This window comes from Protopterus annectens, chromosome 14.part0, assembly GCF_019279795.1.
Source record: "Protopterus annectens isolate FY-2018-M chromosome 14.part0, PAN1.0, whole genome shotgun sequence".
NCBI lineage: Eukaryota > Metazoa > Chordata > Ceratodontiformes > Protopteridae > Protopterus > Protopterus annectens.
In genome coordinates, this window is record NC_056748.1 from 915961770 (window position 1) to 915983476 (window position 21707).

The 21707-nt window shown below is 42.8% G+C and overlaps 1 protein-coding gene across 1 annotated transcript in view; it reads right to left on the reverse strand.

Annotated features, from left to right (window-relative positions):
- LOC122789337 (cyclin-J-like) overlaps nucleotides 1–21707 on the reverse strand; it is a 292505-nt gene that overhangs the window by 1885 nt on the left and 268913 nt on the right. The window lies entirely within an intron of this gene.

A 21707-nucleotide genomic window follows, 5' to 3' on the forward strand; every position in this document is an offset into this window, starting at 1 on the left:
GTTATGTACTGTTTTGCATTAAAGAACAATACTGCTGGCATATCACCCATTCCTATATACAGTTTTAATTTTATAGTGCTTTTTAAGACAGGCAATACAAATTTTGTCTTGTTCAGGGTTACGCTTCTGGGACATGCTTTAAAATTCTGCACTGTATTTACTGCAAATAACTAAACTAGCACACAATAACTACTGAAGATGTGTTTTAAAGCAACAACATTCCTACTTTTATGTAGCTGAGAAGCTGTTGTGTTTCAGAGCTCTCATCACACACAGACACACACACATGGATTCCAAGAGGTCCACAGCAAGTCAGAACAAAACAATGTACAGGTGATTTGATATGAAGACTGAGTGTTACACAAAAAAAGAATAGCACCCATGCACACCATGTACAGAGTATGACAGGAAACATGTTGATTGTACAAAGTGCAAATATCAAGAATTCTGTAGCAGTACTATAGACTCCAGGCAAGGTAATGAACTGACCCTGGACACATCCTGTATTGCAGCACTATGGTTACACATACTGTACATTGGTGAAGTCCATGAACCAGGACTAAGGTGTTATGACATCATGAGAAGGGCTGGGTGAATACAGATTGATGAAGTGGGAGAGGGGGAAATGAAAGTTATGTACTTACTATAATGCTAGATGTGTTGAGTCTTCTTTCATCAGTCTCAAACCATTGGGTTACTGAATCAGAATATTTAGCTTTGAAGCCCCCCCCCCAATAATACACTACATGCCTAAGCCTTGTCAGAGTTTGCCCTACTCTACCTAACCTACATAAAGGAAGTTTCCGAAGAGTCACAGGGGAAACAGACTGTAGGTTCCTAAAAATGAGAAATCAAGCTGGTCTATCAGGTCCTCCAGGAGTCACAGACTTTAGTAATGACAGTTTGGAGGGGAATGGAGGGAAGGGATGGTTTACCTAGATGCAAAATGACAATGCATTTTGTTTTTTCTGTCTGCCTCTACCTGTGGAACCGAGTTCTCAGACAGACAGCTGTGTGGCATTCAGAGAGAACATTTTGGAAAATGGTGTAGCCAAAGGATGTCCTGGATCTTGATTTAGTATCCAATTTAAAATGAGTAATGAAAGTATGAATGGAAGACCAAGTAGCCGCTGCACAAATCATCCAGATTTGAGTGACCAAAAAAGGCAGTAGAGTGGCAATCACCCTAGTGGAGTGGGCTTTTGCCTTACTGGATAGTGGTACAGCGTTCAAGGAACAGATGAAGAATATGGACTTGAAAAGTCATCTAGACAAAGTAACTTTAGAAACTGGTTTACCCAACTTAGCCTTAGAAAAGGACTGAAAAAGCTGGCTTGATGTCCTAAACTGTTTGGTTCTATCCAGATAAAATCTCCATTGACAATGGACATCCATACAGTGAGGCATATACAGTATTCTCCTTTGTTACTAAACTTCGTGGAGAAAACAGGTAGTGAAATGGTGGTTCAGGCTGCATTCAGAAGCCACCTTAGGCATGAAGGAAGAAGACACCACAAAGAAACTCTGAAAGATGTACAAAGAAACAGGTACTAAAGAGGTGAAAATGATGACCAACACGAGTTTAATAATCCACGATTCATTAACTTGACTGGATAACTGAATATATTGGTTTTAGTATAAATAGCACTAATTGGCTTGATTAGTGGCATGTCTGAGGAAGTTCCAAGGTAGAATGAAAAACACGGTGATACATTTAAGCATTTAGTTTCCATCGCTTTATTTTTGTATATCGTGGTTTATTAAACTCATGGTTTTAGTCCAAATTGTTGGTTATCATTTTCACCTCTTCAGTGCCGGTTTCTTTGTGGCCGTTTGTTAGGAGCTGTGGCTCTGTATTAGTGGCACTGCAAGTCTCTGAGTTTTGTTGATCTTTGTGAAAGATACAGTAAGGAGGATCAGAGGATGAGGCTTGGAGCTCTAAAACTGTTCTAGCAGAAGTAACATTTACCAAACAGGATTTTCCAAGAGAGAAACCCCAAATCAAGTTTAACCACTAGTTCAAAGGGAAATGGTATTAAAGATTGAAGAGAAAATCCCAAGGAAAAATAGGACTGTCTTACAGTAGACCTGAATAAAAAAGTCCTTAGATATATAAGAGATGCAATGGACCCGTGTCCTTGACCCACATAACTGGAGTTGGCTGCCATTTGAACTTTAATAGTGAGTGACGCAGCCCAGACTGAAAAAGCCCTGCAAGGAAATATAGAATGGCCTCTAAAGGAACCGAATGGATTCAGGACCTTGGAAGAAGCCCAAAAAGAAAATCTCTTTCCCATTTATTGCAAAGATTTTTATTGTAGGGGCGTTTCTGAGATGAGAAGAGAAACTGCACCGCCCTGCAGAAAGCTTGGGTTCCCTGACCATCGTTGGAGAAATCAAGCAATTAACCAGAGGTACTTCATATTCAGGTGAGGCAGGCCTGACATAAAGGAAAATAAATGTGGAATAGAACAGAAAGGGGAAACAAACTTCCTTGGGACAGAAAGGTGCTATGATGTTTATAGTCTCTCTGCACTGGGTTGCTTCTCACAGAAACTTGCTCATCAGGACCATTGACAGATGGGTGTACAGGAGACCTTAGTGCCAAGAATGCAGAACACTGTCTACACCTTGGGAGGGAGCAGGGCAAAAAAACAAAAAAAACCCAAAAACTTCTGCATTTTTGGCAAAAGGATCGCAGCATGGCTGGTCCCAGTGGCTAAAAAAAATCTGTGCTACCACTGACAGACTGAGGGACCACTCGGACATCAAAATGCTCCTACTCACTCAGATAGTCTGCTATAACGCTGATCACCCTGGGAAGTGCACTGCTATCTAAAAGCATTGCAAATACATCTCCCACTGTCACACCCTCTTGACATAGGGGACAGGATTAGGTTCCTCCTTGCTTTTTTATGAATCAAACAAACAAAGTGTTGTTAGTCTGGACATCTGGACAGCTATCGCAACTTTAGGAAGGCATTCCTGAAAGGCCTGTAATATGCTAGGACTCCAAAATATTGATGTAAATATAGGCCTCTACTTGGGATCAGGTACCTTGGCCTGTCTTCCCTTTGAAATGCTCTCACCCCAGGAGGGAAACATCTGTGGTCACCAGGACTTCTGGTTGGGGAAGAACAAAGGAACAACCCGTCGAAACACTGTCTAATGTTAGCGACAAAGAAACGTGGTAGGAAAATATGTCAGTAAGAAGGACTGGAAAGAACAATGGATGGTTAAAGCAGCAGCCACTGAACTGACAAGGTCCACTGGAGAACTCTCATAAAGAACCTAGCTAGAAGAATAAGACAGATTGCAGCTACCATAACACCCAGAAGAAAGAGAACCAAGACAGCAGGTGGTTTTGGATGTAAAAAAATGGTTGGTTTGGACTCAAAGAAGAAAGTCTTGAAAGCAGCTTGACAATCTGAGTATTGGTGTCAAGATGGCATCCTATAAACTTTAGAGCTTGCACAGGTTCTAAATTGGACTTTTCAAAGTTGACTTTTATTCTCAAGGATAAGCACAGCTGGAGCAAAAAGTCATCATCTGGATTAAACACGTCCTTGATGTTGCTGTAAGAAACCAGTAATTCAAGCATGGAAATACCTGAAAACCTTGCAGCCTGAGCAAGGCTGCTGCTGCTGCCATGCACTTTGTGAACTCCCACAAAGCACTGGTGAGACTAAAATGGAACTATTCAGAAATGGTATTGACCGGCTCTAAGCCCAAAGTGCAGGAACATCCTAGAGTGCCTTTCTATTTTAATGTGATAGTAGACATCTTTGAGGTCCACCAAGTACATTCAGTCATCCTTCCTCAGTAGAAGTATAATGGACCATACTCATTACCATCCAGAACTTGGACTGTCTGACAAAATGGTTTAAACTACTGAGGTCCAAGATGGGCCTGAGGTCCTTTTTACCTTTGGAAGCAAGAAGAATCCTGAACAGACCACAATTTATTTGCTGGGACGTGTTGGATGATCAGTTTTTGAACGTCTGCTGTTGCCACCCTTCTATGATGGGGTAGGCACGTCTGGAAGGGATTTGTGACTCACGTCTGGAAAGGCCCGAAAGGTAACCATGTAACCTCTGGAAATAACTCTCAAAACCCAGGAATCTGACGTGATTGCCTCCCAAGCTTTTGGGAGGAAAGCCAAATGCCCCCTCCCCTCGACTGCCTCCAGGGAACAGCAGCTGGGTAAACTTTCAGGAGCACTGGAAGAGCTTCTTGTTAAAATGAGTCCCCTGAAGACCTGGGTCTACAGGCCACGTCCACACCTTGGGCAATGGGTATTAAAGTTACCCCCTCCACCACAGATGGCACCTACAACTGGAGCATCCTAGGCAAACTGTTACCATTTCTGGAGGAAAATCTTCCTCCCTGCTCTCTGATTCAGAGTCAAATGTATAAAGGCAGAAATCTCCAATGAAAGCAGCCAAGCTGTTAGCACTTACTAAGGGGAAATGTGGGCCAGTTTTGGAAATGAGAACACTGGCACACAGTGGTGGGCCAGTAGAGAAATGGCAAAAGTTGAGGCTGTGGGAATAGGTTCTCCCACCCTCTGCAATGAGGGTGAAGGGATAATCCTCAAGTCCATCTGGGCTTTCAGAAAGGTTCACATGAGCTGGTCCAGATCAGATTCCTTAATACTCCTGAGAGGATCATACAGACCAAGATGAAGCCACAAAAGCAGGCTTGCTGAGTCGAGGCATGGCATGAATGATCTAATGTGTCTGAAAAAAGGAAGGGGGGAGACTGGACTTGAGGAAGAGCTGAGGACTGTGGAGAAAACTACAATTCTGGAGTAATAACTATAAAAGGTGAATGGATTTGACTGGATATGGGAGCCACAAACAGAGAACTAGCGATGTTTAAGTGTGGACACTTGGTTGGATCCAATGAATGAGTGAGCAGTAACAGAGATCTGTGTTGCCACTGCACAGATTCTGAATTGAAACAAATAACCAGAGCACCTTAGGGCCAGGGAACTTAGAAAATGTTCATTCTGTCTTTATCTTTCTGTTTAGCCTCTTTTTCCTTCACTTCTTGTCTGTCTATCTTTTTCTTCTTTCCTTTTATCAACAGAGCTTAGTAGCAGAAGGGGACACAGTGCCTTATATCATCCCAAACGAAGATGGAGATACATACCATTTAGCTCAGTGGACAGCCAGAGCTATGGCTCAAAAGGCTGCATAAGCTTTGCAATTGGTGTCTAAATGAGTAACACACTAAGATGAACACACTTGTCATGTGTGTCTGGTGGGGGGCAGCTTATGCTCTCACACTTCAACACACCTTTTAAATCCCAAGGTCTTATCTACTATGAAATAACACCAAACAAAAGAAGAAAGACTAAATTTCAGTGAACACTAAATAACCCAGTAGAAAAAAGTCCAACAACTTTACTAACAGTAAACGTACAAAATTTAAACTCAGTTTTTTAATCTTTTTTTTTCCCCAGACATAGCTTAAGACTCCAAAAACAAAGTTAAAAATAGTTTGCCATTACATGAGCCCACCAAAAATGGTAACAAACAAATACAGAGGGAAATACTAAAGACAACTACAAAAAAGAAAAAAAAAATACTAACATTAGAACTAATAAAGGAAAACTGGAGAGGAAGAAACACTTCAAAAACACTTCACTGTATGGAGTTGTGTTTGAGCATGTCTGACTACGGAAGTGGCAAACGCGATCTGAGGAGGCTCATGTACGTACTCTATTACAGAAAGGAGGAGGAGCTTCACAGCTCAACATTCTGATCTGGTAGTCTTGGATCCAATTACCCACAAGTTGAGGCAGACAGAAAAGCCAATATTGGATCTGAAACTATAGTACCCATGCACTGGACAGTACTGAATCTACCAGCCACTTTGAGGGGACTCTATAGTAGTTTACTTTAACATGATATCCCTGTACCCCATGTATGATTACAAAAAACAGACATCTTGTCCCAAAACCCTAAAATATTTGTATGTGGCAAGAGTTAGCATGATAATGGGAGGTCAGCAACATCCTTATCACTTCAAGGTGCATGCTTGCACGCACACGCACAAGGGGTAAAGGTTAACAAAAAACAAAGAAAAAAAAAACACAGTACAGAGAATTTAATAAATGAGTGTATAAAACGTGCCATTTTTGTCATCTTTATAAGATACCAAGGCTAAAAGGAAACCACTGATGTTTAGATAAGATAAATAGGTGTGTGCTGCTTAACGTCCTTCTGCACAATTTCTGACTGCATTTACATCCACACTGTACTAAGTGGACATAAATGTGGTCAGACGTGCAGTAGGATGCTAAGAGAAGCATAATGCAAAGAATACGGTGTTCACTTAACGTCCTCGTTGCTTAACATTCTCTAGGATAGAACCCATCTTGGATGTTAAGTGGGTCACACCTTAAAGAACAAAAGCAAAGGGCTTATTTGGGGAGTTTAATTAACCACAGAGAATACACATGGTTGCTGGCATGAGATATGTTCATGCAAAGAAAAAAAACTTTTAAGAAAAACAGTACTGACCGTAAACCACATTTACGTAGAAAAAGAGTGAATTTACGTATGTATAATTAAAGAAATTGACCACGGGAATTAATGTGTCTAAGATAAATATAAGTCAGGAAAAAAATAAAGCATGAAACAGAACCAGTAAAATGAATGAACCACACGAGTGACGTTCTGAAGTAGGACAAGATACACATTTCTACATATCTAAAAGATCAGAACAAAATGATTAAATACATTAATTGTGCTGCAAACAGGGGGAAGTCAAGAGTTTAAAACCAGCTGTGATCATGCAGGAAAATACACCAGCTACCTATTGGTAAATAAAATTCAGCGATACACAGAATACATTGTCAGATAAAGGTGGATGTCAGTAATTCTGAGGATATAGTTATTACAAAGCAAGTAGAAGCACAGATGAATTTGTATAACGCATTTCCAACATCACAGATGGTATTGATGAATCTGCACTAGGTCTGAAAGTGAAAGAGACCATAAAAAGAGCTAAATACAATATACATGTTGAGCAGAGCATATTTGCCCAGCAAAAGTAGGACTTCAAAGGAGAAATAAAAAACAGACTAAAAGCTACATAACATATATGGTTAGTAAAGCATATTTACCCAAGCAGAGAGTTATAAATGATAGACAACAACTGTGTGATATCCCAGTTACTAATGTAAGAATAGAAAGAACTTGAGAGAGGTACTGACAATGATCTGGAAAAAACAGATATTAAAAAGTGATGAAGTGTTGGCCACAATACAGATTACCTGCCAAAAAGGAAATCTACTTTTTTTTTTCTTTGGGGAAGAAGTGAGCTGTGTCCAAAGGTTAATGCTGAAAGCTGACCAAGATTATTATAGCTAACTAGCTTACAAAAAGGATGCTTGAGAAAATAAGTTATGTTATGGTACAGTGAGGTGCAAAGAAAAAAAGCAAAAGATATGTACTTGGCCAGGAATGTCAATACAGATAACGAAAGTGGTACAAAACTATGACATGCCTAATGTGCACCATAACAGCACTCCAGAGGAAGGATGTTATCAAACAGACTCCACATTTTTTATGGCCATTAATACCATTTACAACCCTGGGGCTGCAAAATGAAGCCATCCACTTGATGCACAGATTGCTACTAAAAGAAACCAAACACAGAGTTCAAGCATGTCATAACAAGTCCAACTACCCACAAAAGGAAATGTAAAAAGAAGTATAAAAAACACTGAAACTGAAAGTGTGAGTAACAGCTGTAAGGACTGAATTTTGCAGTTTTATCTATGCCACTGCAAGATCTCCACTCACATAAGCTTAGCTACCTTATGAAGGGGTAGAAGTACAATGGCTGGCATCAATGTAGATGGTAGCAGACAATAAGTGCAAGAAAAAAAAAGCACTAGTAAGTATTTAAAGTGTAATGGTCTTGTTTTAAAGCAAGTGTAGCAAATCTTTCAAAATGGACATAACCTCTTTACCACGTAATACCAATGTACACAAGTTTTGATGCAAAAGTTATTTGTGCATTTTATTTTGTTCATAATAATGTTCCCCTGAAAAATTTTCTCATAACAGAAAATCCCTGCAATGACATCGTGGAAGACTGAACCCATAATGCCTCACTAACTAAATTAAATTCAAGTACAGACTACTGTATTTCCATGTTCAATGAATATGAAAAACAGTTTCCTCTTTCCAAAAAGCACATTGCCAACTAGTTCTTGCAGACTGAACACCTCACACTGAAAATAAACATGATGACACAGTAGTGAAACCACAATGTAAATAAGAAACAGCTTCCCAATAAAGGCAAGTTATTTTGATTACTTATATTGATTTATAGCTACATGTAAATCACTGCCCAATACCCATCATGACCTCATTTTATGGGAGTGGCTATAAAGGAACACAGTACAACTGAAAAAACAAACTAGTACACCATACACACTATTTTTTGTAAACTTATCCACAACTTTATCATTAGTAGTACAACAGGAAATTAAATTAATTGTAAAGCAAAGGCACTTGATTACATGACCAATACACTTTAAAGACAGACAACACTATGAAAAGTACACTAAAGAAACCAGTATGTTGGCAAGTTTTGGATGTAATAGCCTGAGATTTTAGTAACTAATCAAACAATTTACGATCATTATCATTTGTAAAGAGACCAAAGAAGTCTCTTAGTAAGGAATATCAAAGTTCATCAAGTCAGATACAAGTTGAAAAAGCATAGAAGCACAAAGGTACTGCAGGTCATGTGAGAAAACAGTTGTATGAGGAAAAGATTCTTCTGTTACGTCTTCATCGTGATTTGAGCATTCAGAGCTGAAGTCCGGATAGAAAAGTCCTATTAAAAGGTCTAGTTCTGAAAACCAATAAAAACAGCCAGTTATATGGGCAGTTTGACTGAACAGCCACATTCATTGAAATATATACTAACTGTGAATACTAAATGATTTGATGTAAAAGCCCATGGCATCTGTAGCCTATAGTTAATGAACTTAAAATGATCACAATACATGATGCTTCATGAAATATTTATGAAAAAATGAATACAAGTGATAATGATTGTAAATAATGTTTTGACAGGTTATGCACCTTAAATATTACAGAGCAGGAAAAGCAAATCACATGACGGTGGCTCAACAGATAGCATCAGAAGACTTTGGGTTTTATTCCCACTACAGCTGATTGCCTTTGTTTTCAGACTGATGACTCTACACTTCTGAGTGTGTCATCCTTCAGATAAAACATTAAACCATGGTCCCATCTGCTTGAGTTGGTGGTAGCTCAGGTGGATGCAAAATATCCCACAGCACTCACCAAGTATGGGAAGCTCCACAGTGTGCTGGCCAAATTACCCCTAGCAGTAGTAATAAATACCACTGTCATCTCCCCTGAAAACAGATCACTAGCCTAGATGGACTAAATTAGTCAAAGGATGGTTATTTAAATTTCCTAACTGTGTGCACCCAGGGACTGAACTGTCTGACAAGTTATGTGACATTTTTAACAACGCGGGTATAGAAATGTTGAAACTATTGATTGTGGAGTACCAATACAAGGCTGAACTCTTATTGAAGGAGCTGACCGCTCTTAACCAAAATGTTACTAATGATGTGAATTTTGGGAGTGTTAAAAGAAGCTATGACAATGTTTTTTATGAGGTTGACCAACACTGTTTAAAAGTTTTAAATAGGAAAATTAAGAAACTTGACAGGGATATGCACGAATATCAGGAAGGCTTACCCTACCCTATTTACAGAAATGGTGGTTGGAGAAACAACTATGACACTGTGTTTGTGGAAGGGGATAACATGGTGGAATGTAACAATAAGGGTGTTAGGGTTGACAATGAACCACCCAGGAGGAGTGAAAGAATTGCTGAGAGGGGCAGGAAACAGTCCTACCAGGATTTTCAGCACCCTCCCAACAGGGGAGTGAGGGGGATGGGACATCAGAAACAAGGGTGGAATCGTATACAGAAATAGAACCACTGGTTAATGTTTTATCATTAACAATGGATGAGGCCCCTACTAAGAAAATTATTTTCAGAAAAGATAATTTTACAATTTACAACTTCACTGATTGCTTGCTCATAGATGAGCATTGTACTTTATTTTCAAAAGGTTTTACCTTTGTCCCATCTAGTCCCTTTGACACCACTAACACATTGATAGATTTTAAATTGTTCATTAGGCAGCTAAACCTTTCAATATTTTTTAAGGGTCAACCCAGTACCCATTCAGACTTCATCAGAACTAGCACCTTTAACCCCCCCCCCACACATCCATCTCTTAAGATATTTGAGGAAATGGTAGAGAGAGAAATTAGAACAGCTGGTAAAAACAAGAAAAACAAGTGCCCATTGAACCTCAGTAATGAAGAATTCCAGTTGATTGAGAATTTAAAGCAGGAAAAATGCCGGGTTATGAAACCTGACAAAGGAGGGGGTGTGGTGCTAATGTACCAGTTAGATTACGATTTCATCCTACAGGGAATGTTGCAGGATGTTGAACAATATGAACTGGTGTCCCTTAATGAAATTAATTTAGCTTATGCCAAAATTAGTTATTATTTATACGACCACCTCTTGCAAGGCACTATTAATGAGCAGCTATACAACTATTTTCATGTTATGAAGCCAAGGGTACCAATAATATTTGGTATTCCAAAAACACATAAAGGCCTAGCCCCTCTAAGATTTAGGCCCATTGTTTCTGGGGCAGGCAGTATTACGGAGCCCTTGGCAAAATTTATAGATCATATAGCCAAAAGAGTCTTAACACCAATTACACATATTTGCAAGGACTCCTGGCATTTCTTAAAAGTTATTAACAGACAGATGTTTAGTCCAGAGCTATACATGGTAACCATTGATATTATAGACCTATTTCCAAGTATCCCTCACATAGTAGGACTTGAATGGTTTAGGCGAACCCTTACGCTTGACGGTACGTTGGCTAGCAACGTCATCAATTTAGTGGTGGGCTTAATGGACACAGTTTTGACAAACAATTTTATTTACTTTAATGGAGAATTTTTTCGCCAAAAGAAAGGCGTGGCGACGGGAGCATGCTGTGCTTCGCTATACGCCAATTGTGTACTCCACCCATTGGGAGCAAGAATTTGTGTTCAATACACCATGGAAAAAGTTCATTACACATTATACCAGATATTTAGACGATATTTGCCTACTATGGCATGGTTCTATTAATGACCTGAATGGGTTTTTGGAACACATCAATGGATGTACTGATTTTCTTAGATTTACTCACAACATTGACCAAGATGTTTTACATTATTTGGATGTAACATTAAATCTGAAGTAGGAGATTCATTTGTCTGCAACCTGTGGGTTATGGATCCGAACCGGCATGGTTTATCCAGCTATGGATCCGAGCTCCTAGCTCCTCCCCTCACCCATAATGCCCTGCTCTCCCTACATGACCTCAGATCTAGTTTGCCGCGCTGGTAACCAGGTCTTGGATTCTGAGCTCTTCAGCCAAGTGATTTTTTCTACTTAAAGAAAGCGTTATTTTGAGTATTTGTGGTGATATTTGAGTGATTGTGTTAGGTTCCCCTTTATAATTTGATACTTTCAGCTTAAAATTTTTTAATTTTAAAAACTTTTAGTTTCTACCCTCCCCTCGCTGGTCGGAGTTTCTGTGTGAGTGTTTTGTGTGGGGCCTTGTGTGTGTACTAGTTTAGTACTAGTCTCTGTCTTTTGTTTTTTCCGTAAAAAAAAAAAAAAAAAAAAAAAAAAAAAAAAAAAAAAAAAGACTTTATTATTGTCAGAAGCCCCTAAGGCAATATTCTCCAAGTGCTCCGAGTGTGGCCATAAGCTATCCCCTGCTGTTCGATGCCTTGGGGTTGGACACCTCACTTCTGGATGTTCCATTTGTGCAGGGTTCAACCCCAGGGCATTGAAGGAGCGGAGGTCGAAGATGGTCCTGGCGGGACTTCTCCCCCTGGACTCTGCTTCGGCTCCTGCTCCTGTGGTGGGTACCGTGGCCTCGGATCCCTCCTTGCCTGCTCCCCCCTCCTCCACCTGGGACTCAACCTCCTGCTGCTGGGTTGGAGGAGAGAGAGGCAAGAAAAAAGGACCGGAGAGACAAGCACCACAAGCGGCGGGTCGAGACCTCCGTTTCGGCCCCGCCAGCTAAGCGGGCTTCTCCTCCGGCCTCCTTGGCTACTGGCTCATCCCCCCCTCGGCTCAGGTCTCTGGTCTGCTTTTCACCGGGGCCTGAGGAGGAGGAGACCCGATCTCCGTCGAGGCTATCGAGGAGGCACTCAAGGCTTACCTCGGTAGCCTCTTCGAGATCCACGTATAGCCTTTCTGACTCTGATCTGGACAGGATGATGAGAAGGTTCATCAAGGCCCAGATGCAGATGGGAGTGCTCCTGCCTCCCCCCCCTCTGGGGGGGAGCTCGACCCCATTTTTCAAGCCTATAGCTCCTTCTCCGACCCGCTACCCGGAGCCGGGCAGCTTCGGAGCCGGGGGTGGGTCGGCGCCGATAGTACTAGGTACTTCGGATCCGACCCTGCCCTCGAGTGCTTCGGAACCGAGGGACTCAGTGTGCCTTCAGCGCAGTCTGTGTCGGAGCGCACTGGTCCCTCGGATCAGAGTGTCTCGGGGCCGGCTCCGATCCACTCTTCGGATCCGAGGGGGAGCCGACTTTCGGATCCTTTGGTCGGGGCTGGCTCCCCCTTGGCTTTTGATGTAGTGGAGAGGGCTCTGTTGAGGGCTTCCGGACCCCCGGCACTTGTTTCGGCTCCGTCCCGCGCTCTATCTGCACTGGGTCAGGCTTCCACCATCCGGCCACTGGGACAGCCCACTTCAGTGCCCCAAGCTGTTCCTTTGGAACAAGACACTGCTTGCGAGGGCTCCTCGGACAGCCCCCCCGAGGAAGCCCCTCGCAAGCATATGTGTAAAAGGAGGCACATAGACTCCCCCGAGTCTTTAACTGAAGACACGGATTTGGAGGAAGGGGAAGGCTCCCCAAGATCACTCCCCGAGGATGTCTCCTTTGGAGACATCATGGAAATGCTTCGCATAAGGGGGGGGGTGGTCTGACCCCAAGTCTTCCTCGGACGAGTCCGTGTTCTTGGAGGCATTCGAAGCGGGCCCGTCTACCTCTTGGGTGTCCCCTCCTGCTGACCCCCTGGTGGACCTCATTACCACCAGGGCGTGGAAGGAACCGGACACCGTGGAGCCAATCCCCAAAAGGCCAGACTGTATCCTTCGCCCCCCTGCAGACCGTGCCCACTGGAGTAAGGGGCCCCCTGTAGATGCCATGTTGACGGCAGCAGCCACCAAGAGGGAACTCGCTCAGGAGAGTCCCTCAGTCCACCCTCTGAGCAAGGAGTCTCGGATGATGGACCGCTTGGGGAAGCGAATGTTTAGTTCTGCGACCTTCTCAGTGAGGGCACTCAACTACTTGGCACATGTGATCAGGATGCAGCGCGATCTTATTAAGGAATACGCTGCATCCCCCCCTGAGTCCATGTCGGAGGAGGACAAACTTTTGCACTCCACCCGTATGGCCACTCTTCGATCTGTGACGAATACCTCTATGCGGTTGCTGTCCCATGCTACTGAGGGAGCCGCTAGAGCTGCAGGAGTAGGCCTAGTCACGAGACACCAGGCCTGGCTCCGCCATTGCGATTTCACGGAGCCCTTCAAGGCGTCCTTCGTGAACGCCCCCTTCGATGGTTCTGCCCTTTTTGGCAAGACGGTTCGCTCCACCTTGCCCCTGAGCGAAAAGGACGGGAAGACGCCGTCTGCCATCGGAATCCGCTTCTCTGTGCCCCAGAGGTCCTACTCTAGGAACCAAAAGGGCCAGAAGAAGATGTGGTTCCGGAAGTCGCAGCAATCCCAACCCGCTCTGGACAACCAGTCCTTCCGTGGCAGAGGAGGACAGGGAGGACGCCGCCCCAGGGGCAGAGGGGCTCCCAGGAACTTCGGGTCCAGAGAACCTTTCTCTGAACGGCCCGCGCAGCAGCCCTGAAGGGTTGCCCGACTGCTCCACTCTGGAGGCAGTCGGGGGACGTTTTTCGGAGCACCTAGCGGCACGGGAGTCCATAACATCAGACCGCTGGGTCCTCCGCATTATATCCAGAAGATACAAGATCCCCTTTCATCACATGCCAAAATTCAAATCCCTCCCCGACGTTCCACCCGGTCAGTGGGAGGCCGATTCGGCAGAAATTGGCCATCTGCTGGAGAAAAGAGCCATCCAGCCCGTCACCCCAGACCAGATCGGATCAGGGTTCTACTCCAGGTTCTTTTTAGTGCCAAAGAAGACGGGGAACCTAAGACCAATTTTAGACCTGTCCCTGTTAAACCTGGCAGTTCCCAAGGAGAAGTTCCGGATGGTCACCTTGCAATCCATCCTCCCCCTTCTGGGAGAAAATCACTGGATGTGCTCTATAGACCTCAAGGATGCGTACTATCAAATACTAATGGACAGACATTCCAGGAGGTTTCTTCGCTTCCGGCTGGGAGCCAGTCACTACCAGTTCAGGGTCCTTCCCTTTGGTCTCACCACAGCCCCCAGGGTGTTCACCAAAGTATTAGCAGTGGTTGCGGCCCACCTGAGGCTTCAGGGGGTGCAGGTCTTCCCATACCTGGACGACTGGCTCCTTACCGCCTCAACAAGGCATCTACTATCATTGGCGCGAGACTCTTTTCTTCATCTAGCTCCCCGCTTGGGCATCACGATAAATGTAGCAAAATCCAACCTGGCCCCTACTCAGTTGATAGATTTTATAGGTGCCAGGTTAGACATGAGGGAGTTAAGAGCCTTCCTCACAGCCGACACAATTCAGAATTTGCGACTCCAGGTGCGGGCCATCCTCCACTCCAGCTCTGTTTCGGCGGAATTGGTCCTGAGGGCTCTAGGGTCCATGGCGGCAGCAATATCTCTTCTTCCTCTCGCCAGGTTCAATATGCGGATCCTTCAGTGGACACTTCAAGTTCAGTGGTCTTACCTTGCTCTACCTCTGCATCATCCCATTGCGATCAGCAAGGCTTGCAAGCAGTCCCTCTTGTGGTGGCTCCACTCACAGGATCTCCACGGAGGCCGCCCCTTTTGTGCTTCTCCCCCTCTCGCCACGGTGACCACGGATGCCTCCCGCCTCGGGTGGGGGGGGGGGCATTTTGCAGGCAGGATGGTCCAAGGCACGTGGAACGACTCAGAGACCTCCCTGCATATCAATGTTCTAGAGATAAGAGCAGTGCTCTTGGCGTTGCGAGCACTTCAGGCCTTTCTTCCCCTGGGAACAATTGTGATTCAGTCAGACAACATGTCGGTGGTCTGGTACATCAACAAACGGGGGGAACCAGGTCTGATCCCTTATGTCGAGAAGCCATGAGAGTGTGGGAATGGGCAATCTCCATCAACCGCTTTCTCATCGCAATGCATATTCCGGGTCGGTCCAACATCCTGGCGGACAAGCTCAGTCGCAGCATTCTCTCCCCGTACGAGTGGTCTCTCAATCCTCAAGTAGCGAAACGTATCTTCGCATGGTGGGGAACTCCTTGTTGCGATCTTTTTGCGTCTCCCTTAAACACCAAGTGCGACAGTTTTTTCGCTCTAATCCCTCCTCCAGGGGATTCCCCGAGAGACGCTCTTGGTGCATGCTTGGCCTCCCGGTCTTCTTTATGCTCATCCCCCTTTGCCTCTGATGCTCCAAGTTCTTCAGAAAGCCTCTCGGTTGGGGTGCAGAATGATCCTCATTGCCTCATTCTGGCCTCGACAGATCTGGTTCCCTTTCCTAAGGTCTCACTCGGTGAATCCACCTTGGATTCTAGATCCCATTCCGGATCTGTTATCGCATCCATCGAACCTATCACCTCCGAATATGGACAACCTGAAGCTAACTGCTTGGCTGCTCCAGTTCCACTCCTAATTAGGACTCCCGGTATCTCGTCTCCCGTTAAGGCCATCTTGGTAGCGGCTCATAAACCATCTACCAGGAAAGTTTACCGCAGTAAATGGAAACGATTCTCCATTTGGGCGGAGCGACAAGGTCTAGATCCCTTCACGGTTCCCCTTCCTCTGGTGCTAGACTTCCTAACCACTCTCTTTAATGATGGTGCCAGTAGTTCCACGGTCAAAGTGCAGCTTGCGGCCATTTCTCACTATCATGTTGGTCATGACTCTGGACCACTTATGTCTGCCAAATTGTGTAAAATCTTCCTTAAAGGCACCTTTCTCCTTAGGCCCCCTGTCAAGCAACCGGTTCCTCCTTGGGATCTGTCCTTGGTTCTTCAGGCCTTGACTGCTCCCCCATTCGAACCTGCGGCCACAGTAGATCTTAAATTTTTATCTCTCAAGACTGCTTTCTTAGTAGCCATTACTTCGGCCAAAAGAGTTTCGGAACTTCAAGCCTTATCTTCAAAGCCTCCTTATTTGGTCTTCCATCCGGACTGCGTATACCTCAGGACCAATCCCCTCCTTTCTTCCTAAGGTAGCTTCAGAAGCAAACATTAATCAGTCCATTAACCTCCCTGTTTTCTTTCCTAAATATCAGAACAAGGGTGAATACAAGCTGCATTCTTTGGATGTTCACAGGCAGCTTCGTTTTTATCTTAACAGGACAGCTGGTCATAGGCAATCCGACCAGTTATTCATTTCCTTTGCCAAATTCAATCTGGGTAAGCCAATTTCCAAAGTCTCCTTGTCACGCTGGATTTCACAGTGTATTCTTCTAGCTTATCAAGCCTCTGGGAGGCCCGCACCGGAGGGAGTCCATGCCCATTCAACCCGATCAGTTTCTACCTCAGCGGCCTTTAAGGCTAGGATTCCTCTGGATGACATTTGTTCAGCAGCCACTTGGGCTTCATCCCATACCTTTATTTCTCAATACAAGCTGAATATCACATCTACAGGTAGAGCATCCTTTGGCTCCGCGGTGCTCCGGAATATCCTTCCATGACGGCCGCCCAAGATTCAGGTAGCTGGGGACTCTGTCCCACAGGTTGCAGACAAATGAATCTCCTACTTCAGATTTAGAAGTTATGTACTTACCATAACGTTCCATCTGAGTAGGTGGATTCATTTGTCTGCAACCATCCCACCCTCCTATCCCCCTGGCCTTGTCAGTTTCCTGCATATTAGGTGTTACCCTTTCCAGGGTATTTTGATTCAGGGCAAACTTGATCTGAGGTCATGTAGGGAGAGCAGGGCATTATGGGTGAGGGGAGGAGCTAGGAGCTCGGATCCATAGCTGGATAAACCATGCCGGTTCGGATCCGATATCGGATCCATAACCCACAGGTTGCAGACAAATGAATCCACCTACTCAGATGGAAAGTTATGGTAAGTACATAACTTCTAATTAAGGACTACGCAAACAGCTGTTTTCATTCCAAACTTTTTAGGAAGACTACCTTTTCTAACGCGTACCTTCATTTTTGTAGCGGGCACCCTTTTTACCAGAAAAAAGGGATAGTTAAGGGCCAAATGATTAGAGCCTCGAGAATGTGTAGCACTTTTGAATATTTTTTGGAGGAAGCCAACACACTCCATGGCTTATTTATAGAAAAAGGATATCCAGTCAACTTGATTGATGGATTGGCCCAGGAAGTTACCGACAACAGGGAATCTAGGTATTACCCTTTATTAGGTACCGGGATAGCCAGTACGGAGTTGGTGATAGACAACAATACCTCCAAATTTAAGAATAGTTTTGCATATACATATTCTTCAGACTCTCAGGTAATAGAACAGGTCATCTTAAAGTATTGGCCCATTATTTCAGTGAATGAAGATATAAAACATCTCATCCCTTCAGTGCCAGGTTTCGTTAGAAAAAGAGGAATGAATCTGAAAGAATTTTTTGAGAAAAATAAGGCTGTTAAGAATGAGTCCACTAGAATGAAGAAGGGTACCCATAGATGTGGCTCATGTAACCAATGTGCCTTCATGTTGAATAAAGATGTTATTTCTATCCCTTCCAGAAATTTTAGATACAAGTTTAAACAATACTTTAATTGTGCCACCAAAGGAGTGGTATACCTGGGAATCTGCCTACATTGTCACAGTTTTTATGTAGGCAAGACAGAAAGGCTTTTTAGAAAAAGAGTCTATGAACATCAATATGATATTAGTAAGGGTAAAATGACCAATGCCTTTTTTAAGCATTCACAACTATGTGAAAATATGCAAATTAAGTTTACAATTCTAGAACAAGTGACACCCGACCCACGGGGAGGGAAATGGGAAGCTAAGTTGGAGTATTGGGAACTGTTTTGGCAGCTTAGACTGGACGCAATTAGACCACCGGGCATGAATGATGCCTTGAATATAAACAGTGTGCTCAAATTAAGAAGGGCACGATTATAACAGGGGTTCTTGTAGACTGCTTAAATTTCCCCATTAAACACACTGGTATTGGATGTACTTGCAAGTTCAGCCTACTGCCTTAGTTTGGTTACCATGTGCTGTACTGGTAATGAAGATGTTACATTTATTTACTTTCATGGTTTAGTTTAATATTTATTATTGTCATGTTCATTACCATTTATTTTATTATTTTTTATGTGTTTTTACATGTGTTGTAATATATTATATATTTTCATTTTTGGCATTACTGAATTTAAAGTTGAGTTTGATTCTTGGATTGGAATATATATTTAATATTTAAGGAAAGTTTATACACACTGTATTTTTAAGAAACTGATTAGGGATGATTTACATGGGGGGGTATGTCATGTGATGTTGCATTTAGTATTTAACATGGCTAACTACACAACAGATTTTGTAACCTTGAAGAAGCTCGGTAATAACCGAGCGAAAGCGCTTGGTTTATTGTTTGCTGCTGTTTGGTGCGATTCAGATTACGTACCAATAAATGTGCTGTTCTTAACTTACTGCTTCCAACCACATTTTGTGGAGATTTGGGTACTGTGGCCGTGGATTTTGGTGATTCATGGTTAGATGAACAAATAGAAAGAAAAATAAATTAATGTGGTCATCTCTTTCCAGATGACAGTCAGAGCATAGCCCTCATGCAACCAAGTTGCGGGAGTCCTGTCCGAGCATCCTGACAGATGCTACAAATGCTTCACAGTGAATACGTCTTGTAAGTTTGTCTACGCACTGTCCATACACAGCGCAGCTTACTCTGTCAGTCACAATGTTTTCACACACTAAATAACAGAACCACAAATATTTTTCATAGCACTCTAGCTGTACTTACTCAGGACATGCAAATGAAAATGTTTCAGCTTTACAGTGCAGTTACAGTGCATATTGGTAGAACCAGAGTTTAGTTTAGACATTTTCTTAGTAAGTGGGTGACGCACTATAGATTGGACGCATTACTGCACTCTGGAAAATGTAGTCAGCCAGCATCTAGAATAGCAGATAAATGCATTACAGACTTCAGAAGAAACAAATAAATAATTTTGAAGCATGCTTATACAGAGTGTGAATAATTTTTGCTTAGAAGCTCTGCAGCTTAGTAAATAAATCACATCTTCAAATTTAATCTATTTATGTTGGGAAGTAAATGGACTTCCAAATAATCAAGCATAAATTTACAGAAAGTGGTCTCTTGGAATGATCTAAAATCATTACAAGGAGTTCAACTTTAATCAGACACCGTCAGTCCTTGCAAAATATCAGCTGGAAAAAATCTGTCACTACTACAAAATGGTCACCACTCAAGAGAAAGCGAGAAAAAAAAAACAAAAAACAAAGAATAACCATGCCAAAATAGGTCTCCCTTATCTCATTACATCCCAAACTCCAGACAAAGCAGTTCAGCCCAACATGCAAATGGGCAGTATGTTTGTTGTACAAATGTCTAGTTATCTTTCAGCTGTAAACTAGTCATTCTTTTTACACATAATTGACTTTATTTTGCATATACCCTTTTTTCAGCATTAAAGTGGTTGTGACGGGAGCCAAAGGATCTCTATGGTTACAAAACATTCTGTACTCACTTCAACACACTGTTAAGTAAATTTACCATAACAGAAAATCTTATTAGATCACTGTTGTAGCAGCCTATATGGCTTACATTCATGCCTAGGATATGACTTGCCAGCCAACTTTTAAAGCTTTAAGACACCTTCCACATGCCCAAACTAACAGTGGTTCAAACATATAGAAGACAGTCTGGGTGCCAAAATCTTCACAGCTTTCTTGTCCCTAGAAGGGAAGCTACAGCCTTGAAAGGAAAAACAGTAGGGAAGGGACAAACATTAGAAAACCTGTGTGACAACATACCCAAGGGTAAACATCTACACCCTGGCAATACACAGAAAAACTAAGCAAGGGAGCTAGAGAGAGGGGACAGCTACTACAACAGTGTTTTATTAGAACATCTACCGGTATGGTAAGTTTACAAATACATCTGTAGTATGCTCAGTGTTCAGATCACTTTTGCATTAGCCCAAACTATTTGGCTACATCTACATAGCTTGGGAACATATAGAGAAGAAGAAATAAGTTAAGAATCCTGGAAACCTTTAGAGAATGATGCTAACAAAGTTTTTCTATACTTGTACAAAGAACCACCTTGCTGCCTCTAGAATACTTTTTAGTCCACCCATTTACAAATAGCCATGAATAAAAGCCAAAGCCTTGGAAGAATGGGCCCCAACTCTGCCTGTAAGTGGCTTATCATGGCAAGCACAGCAGAAAGAAATAGCATGAGACAACCATCTCAAAACTGTCTGTTTTGATATTAGCTGTCCTTTTTTGTCTTACCTTTAAAGGGACTAACTAACAGCTGATTGACAGAACTAAATCCTTCAGCAAAGCCAAAGTAATATCTGAGCTGCCTGTGGACATGCAAAGTAAGTAATATTCCTTCTCCCTTGCTTTTAGATTCTGGAAAGAATGTAGAGAGATTAATAATCTGTTTTAAGGTAAACTATGAGACCACTTTAAACATAACAGGAGGATTAGTTCTGAAGAAAAACCCATCCTTATGGGAAATTAAATAAGGTTGGCTCACCATAAGTGACTGCAGCTTAGATATACTTCCAGAAGTCAAAGCAATGAGCAAACAAAGTTGTCTATGTTAAGAACCTCAAATAAACATGGTTCAAAATGCAAGTGTCAGTTTCTCAAGCACTAAGTTCAGATCCCAAAGAGAAGCCATGTCTTCTGGGGATGAATATGTAAAACCCTTTTTAAAAACTGCTCAACTGGAGGATGAGTAAAAAAAATGGAATTTAAGGGCAGACATTCAAAAATGGCCCAAACACTACTCTTGACAAAAGAATAAGAACTTTCACAAATCTAAAACCAGAGACAAGAGGGCCTTGACAATGTGCTGGCTCTTAGATTGGCAATAGCTAGAAAACCTTTTCCATTTGCAAATATATAATTTTCTAGCAGCAGTTTTCGTCACCTCCTTTAATAACTGATGCACAACCTTGAAAAAAAGGAGCTTACAAAGGCATCAAAAATCTATCATCCAGGCAGTTAGCTGAATTGTTTTTGGACTGGGAATTAACAACCCCTAGCTTGTGCAAATATATCCAGTCTGTGTGGAAGCTTGTGGTAGTTGCCCTTGGCCAACTTCAAAAGAAGGGAGAACCACTGCTGGCTATGTCAAAAGGGAGTCACCACCCTCTTTGACGAGTCCCTTAATCTTTAGAGGGACTCAGTGTACCAGTGGAAAAGCATACAGATGCACTCATGTCCATGGGAATGAAAAGACATCTA